Source organism: Diaphorina citri, unplaced genomic scaffold (assembly GCF_000475195.1).
Source record: "Diaphorina citri unplaced genomic scaffold, Diaci psyllid genome assembly version 1.1 scaffold3031, whole genome shotgun sequence".
NCBI classification, from domain to species: domain Eukaryota; kingdom Metazoa; phylum Arthropoda; class Insecta; order Hemiptera; family Psyllidae; genus Diaphorina; species Diaphorina citri.
The window spans coordinates 19,704-25,827 of record NW_007380443.1 but is presented as its reverse complement, the minus strand read 5'-3'; the positions used below and the strand labels follow the sequence as shown (position 1 = coordinate 25,827).

Below are 6,124 nucleotides of genomic sequence, written 5' to 3'. Positions count from 1 at the left end.
CAAAATAAATTATTTCTTAAAAAAAAAAAAAAAAAAAAAGTTGAAGGGCAAAATTGTAAAGTTAAAAATCACTTTAATCACTTCATTTGATCAATTACTGTTGTAGAGCTAAAGTTTTGCCATTTTCATGTTCCATTTCACATAATTTCTTCTTTCTTCTTCAGGAAAACAACATTGACATTATTCCACCATACATGGTCGGTGCTAAGGAGGCTATTAAAGACAAAGAACCACCCAAGTGGACTCGTAAGAAGAATCTCCCAGAGGTAACTCAGTCATGGCACAACTACTCGGTGAAGAAAGTTGTGCAAGATTTCCAACAGTCTGTACTGCAAGTGTCCGAGACTCCTTTTGATGAGAAATCCATACTTAATCTACCTCCCTCACATTATGAGTTCCCCAATGGATATCATCAGGTATGAAACACTAGGACCCTATTCTACAAAGAATAGGCTCAAAAACAGCCTACTTTTTGATCTTAGCCAAAAAGTCAAGGAGCAATCTTTTGTTGCGGCCCCCATGTTCCCCCTAGGGATTCAAGAACACTAGGACCCTATTCTACAAAGAATAGGCTCAAAAACAGCCTACTTTTTGATCTTAGCCAAAAAGTCAAGGAGCAATCTTTTGTTGTGGTCCCATGTTTCCCCTAGGGATTCAAGGATATAAGTAAGTCAAAATGCCTGGGCAAAGGAGCATGTAATAGTGGCATAGTTAGTTTAGTTGTAAAGTGCTTGCTTGCCATGGAAATGGTTCCAGGTGCGATTCCCAGAGTTGACAAAAATTCCACTCTGAAGGAACAGTATCCAAGAAAAGGAAAGAAATCAATTATTAAAAACAGTTTGACTTTTTTTATTTCTCAGAGTGGAGTGAAAAATGGAATAGCAGAGATCGTTGTTAGAACAGGCCATTTTTTTTTTTTTTCCGACCTGAGTTTTTGGGTTCAATTCTCAGCGGGTTCGAAGTTTTTTTGGCTCTGTGCTAGAAGTTTTTGGGGTTGCACTCAGTCTAGTGAGGACAACGACCAGTGCCAGCATTACCAGTGTAAAAAGATAGGTGATATGAGTAGATGAGATTTAATAGTAAAGAAAGCACTTAGTAATGCTGTGATACCTACAAAAGTTGAGAAGAATCTCTCTGCTTTACCACACTAAATTCATGATTCGATTGAACTATTTTATAATTTCGTACATGAGAGGCAAACGTGTCTGTCATCCTCATTTGAGAATAGTCAGACGAATTACTTTTTTTCTCTTTTTTACTCATTTTATTTTTCAAAAAAATTAAAATCTCACTCACAAATATGAAGAATTCTCTTGAATTTGTTTGAACAAAGATGGATGCCGTTTAATATTCTGTAGTCTGTACTGAGAATAGTGAGAATGCCTTGGTCCTCTCTTGTTTTGTAGGGTTTGTGAATTTTCGATGATGTTTGTAGGGACTAATATTATTGGTTAGGTTGAGTTTTGATTTTAATTGGTTGATCTGCATTAGTATGCATACCTACATTTTTCTCTATGATAGGTTAGGCAGATTTTTATATTTTGCTTGTTTGGCACTCCCCCTGTCTCCTGTTTGGTTGAGGGATAATTTTTTTGTCACTTAGGATTAGCTAACAAGTTGACTCTAAATGTCAGAATCCTACTCTCTAAGTACAAGAGATTTATCATTTAATAATAAATAACATATATGTACCTATTGTACCACCTACATATTATACCTACCTATTTACCTAATACTCTTTCAAAGAATTAATATAGGATAGGTACCTACACTTACCTACTTATCTATTTGCCTTAGCATAATTTTTCAAAGAAAATTTCCAAACACTTCTGTTAGCCTGTAAGCTGTAAGGCTTTAAGGTACATTATCTCACTTGATTATTAAATTATTAGATATATTTTGGGATAAAATTTCCCTTTCTTTTAGCCAAATTTTAATATTAATGTAGATTATTTTAAATGAAATTATTATTATTATTATTATTATTTTAGCTAATACACATACCTACCTACTTATCAAATCTCCCCCACTATTAGGTACCTATAGAGCTTTTTTTTGTTGCAATTTTGAGGGTCAGGTGGTAGAGAACGCCTTAGGAGATTATTTTTATTATTATTATTATTATTATTTTAGCTAATACACATACCTACCTACTTATCAAATCTCCCCCACTATTAGGTACCTAAATAAAGAGCTCTTTTGTTGCAATTTTGAGGGTTAGGTGGTAGAGAACGCCTTAGAAATCAAGCTTTGAACCAAGAAAAACCTCTAAAAATAAACATGAAATTTGTATAAAGTGAGCATGGGATTGTAAACCAGTTCGTTAGAGTTAATTATGCAAAGATGTAATCACAATAAACAGCTATAAATAGGAGGTAAATGATGAAACTATGCAAGATGAGACCCGAGTAGGTAATACCTATTATTATAAAGCCAAGCCGCTATACCATAGGTACCTACCTGAATATACCTACTACCTAGCGTGATCCGAGATGAAAAAAAAAAAAAATCTGGTGTGAACATCACACGACTTTCTATTACATTTGCAGAATACGTAGGTATTTGAAAAGAAATAGAAAATAAAAAAAATGTAATAAAAGGGAAATTTGTTGACACAGGGGAGTATCGAACCCGCAACTTCTCAAATGTAAGTCAGAGAGTGCTAAAAGTAGCACCATTCGATTCCGCGTGAAAAATCACATGGGATCAACTATTCACATGCTCACACTACTTCTTGTAACATTATACACTTGAGAAATATTGCTGCCCGGAAAAGTATAGGGGATGTGTGTGTAGCAGGAGAGGAAGAGCAAGAAGATGCACAGAAAGAGGAAAGAGAAGGAGGAGGAGGAGGAGGAAGAGAATGAGAACGAGGTAAGTATCATAGCCAAAAAAGAAATCAAAGGATACTCGAACAAGTAATTTAGAAATGATTTTAAACGTGGAAATGTATTAGAGTATTAGAGGCACCTACCTACTCATTCAATGTAGTAATGTATGTAAGCTATGTATACCTCATTTACTTACTTACATAGTTACCATTTATTAATAGTTCATCCATATCTAATTTACCTACATAGCTCCTTACTGATAGGTACATCATCCATGTTTACATTATAGGTAAGTATATTTACTTAATAATTGAATAGGTAGGTATTTTCTCGTGGGTATGTAAGTAGGTAAGTATCTAGTATCTACTATAGATACATATATCTCAGTATGGGTTATTTTATTAAGAAAGGTTATGTGTACCTCATCTCAATGTAAAAGAGCTCTTTCGTCATCTTTACTTCAATGAATGGGTAAGGCTGGTTGATGATGTTATGTCTAATAACAAATTAACAAAGAAATTTTATGTCTATTTTCATTTTATGTTGATTTTAACAAAGAAATTCAAAGTTTCAACGCTGTAAAACAGTTACTTTAGTTCAAACACTGTAACAGTATTTTTAATGTTCTAGGGAAGCAATTATGATAATGCTCACAGAATCTAATGGTTTAAATTACCATTAAGTTTTATCATGTAGGGGAGAGCAGGGTAATGGTGCGCAGCGGGTAATGGTGCGCACCATTATACTAGCAAACTGATAAGAGCTAGAGATACTCCGAAAAGTGCTGCGCTCTCGGATACGTTGCGGAAACTAAAATTCATCAACAACGTGCTTCTGTTTATTTTGATTTTTCTGTGAAGTTCACTTGTTGCTGCCCGGCGATTTTCATATTATTTTAAGGAGTCAGAAAATAAGACAGTAAGTTAACATTTCTTTATATATTTTTTTGTTCTTAGTGTTAAATTAAAGCTTTAAATCTAGTAAATTTTTCTATCCAAGTGTCATATTTTTAAAATAACTAAAACTATTTTTAAAAATTAAAAACATAATAATATTGCTGTTCGGTTAATAGTGCGCTTTTCAGCTGGGCAATAGTGCGCGGGTGCGCACCATTCCCCCTTATACAATTAAATAGCAAGCTGCGCACAAATACCCTCCATATAAATCCATGTCTTGACAGCAACCTCCGTGCCCGAGTGGGTATCACACTAGGCTTGCACGCAGGAGGTCCGGGTTCGATTCCCGGCGGTGCCGAGGTTTTTTCCGGCTCTGTGCTTGGAGTTCGGGATGCACTCAGCCTCGTGAGGACAATTGAGTAGCTACTTTAATCGAGTAGCGACCAGTGGCGGCGTTACAAGTCGAAGAGACGAGCGATAATAAATATGATGATTGAGTAAATGAGAAAGCTCTCTGCTTTACCACAAAGATACCATGATTTGATTTTGATTTTTGATTATTATTTTTGCCCCTGCCCAAGCTGCTATACCCTGGCCTTGATGGAACCTAGAAGTACCCTCACTGGTATATTTCAACCTCCCAGTTTGCTCCGATCCCCGTGTTCAAATCCCCATAATGTGTGTCATGCGCAGAAACCAAAACTCGTCGAGCATCGTCCCGATCCCCAAAAAAAATACGTTGCGAAATCTGTCTAATGTTTTTCCTGCTCGCTTGTAATCGACTTGGGTGTTCTCAGGAAAAGATCGTTTTATGTATCTATTGTGTTATTAATTCTTCTTGCGAATATCTACCTATAGCTATACCTACATATACACTTATTGCTTCATCAAAACTAATTTTAGATTATTAGCCTATCAATATTTTTACTCATTATTAACTACCTAGAAATTTTAAACGGGCCAACTCAACCATCCTGTATGCTTAATTCACTCTTGCTTAAAAAATAAAATAAAATGCATAGGTAGGTACGCAAGTAACGGGAATATTTGTAAAGGTACATATATGATACTGTAGGTATTTAAGCACATGGCTTATATTTTGAGTGGGGGATGCCCCTTTATTATCACATACATATATGCACCTACCTATAAACCTTTGATTCTACCTACGTAGGTATAAGCATTACGATCTTCTCTTGTAAACCATTACGATTCACGGGGACAAAGGATAAAATCACATCATCCCTTTTGGAAATAAAAAAATCTTTCTTACAGGGTGGGTTGCATGTAGTTACAATGTTTATACAGGGCGATGTGTGTCGGTTCGCTTCTTTTTTTTTTCCAAGTCTCGTCTGACGTTGTGTGTCCCCACCTTGAGAGCCTGATTCCACTTGTCGTGAGCTTCATCCGATTTTTTCCGAAAGTCCTGGAGGCAATGTAATTTAAATTAAATGAGAGTGTTCCCACTATACACACGACACGATTTTTTTCCCGAACGACACCAAATGCCCTTGTAGGCAATGTAATTTAAAATGTGTTCCCACTACACACGACACGATTTTTTCCCGAACGGCAAGTGAGAACGGGCTCCAAATCGGCGGGGCAAATCCCGACTTTCATCACCTACCCAGTGCTAATTACTAATTACCACAATTTTTCCGTCTGTTTCAGTTGTTCCTCAAAGCGAACATAAGTCCGGTAGCTTTGCAAATCCCGACTTTCATCACCTACCCAGTGCTAATTACCACAATTTTCCCGTCTGTTTCAGTGTTTCCTCAAAGCGAACATAAGTCCGGGAGCTTTCCCCCCTAGTGGAGCTCCTAGTCTGCACAAAGCATTCTCTATTGTACAAAGACTCTTATTAGTGAGGTGATCTCGTTCTCTAAAGAGTTCTAGTGAGGTGATCTCTAAAGATTTCTAGGTGATCTCATAATGGATATATCAACCAGTGAGGCTGGAGGAGGTGGAGGGGTGACGGTAATGCAAGCAATAAGTCCTACTAGTACGGGCAGACCTGTACAGGTAAGTAATAGTAACCATTTAATATTATTTTATCTTTGAGGACGTATCATAAAAGAAATTGGTTAGACGGAAATGGAGGAGTAGGATAAGAGATGGAAACGCCGACCACAAAATATAGGATTGGAAAAAGGTAGAGTAAAAGAAGATCATAGACTCATGATTCGCAGATTCGTAGAAGCTTAACCCGTCCTTTGGGGCTGGCCAGCCCCTACACCTAAGCCTCAGTTTGGGCTTTTTGTGTGTGGAGTTAGCTGATCATAGACTCATAGAGGAAGCTCTAACTACTGAGGTCTTATTGTCCCGAAAGCGAAGAGAGGAAGACAGACTAGGAGAAAACCAGCCGTTCCGAGACGGAACCTTAACGGCTGGCTTTCT

At 36.9% G+C, this 6,124-nt stretch overlaps 1 pseudogene; it reads left to right on the top strand.

Moving 5' to 3' along the window:
* Positions 1-164: 164 nt before the first annotated feature.
* LOC103519913 lies at positions 165-5,600 on the top strand (annotated as a pseudogene).
* Positions 5,601-6,124: the final 524 nt, after the last annotated feature.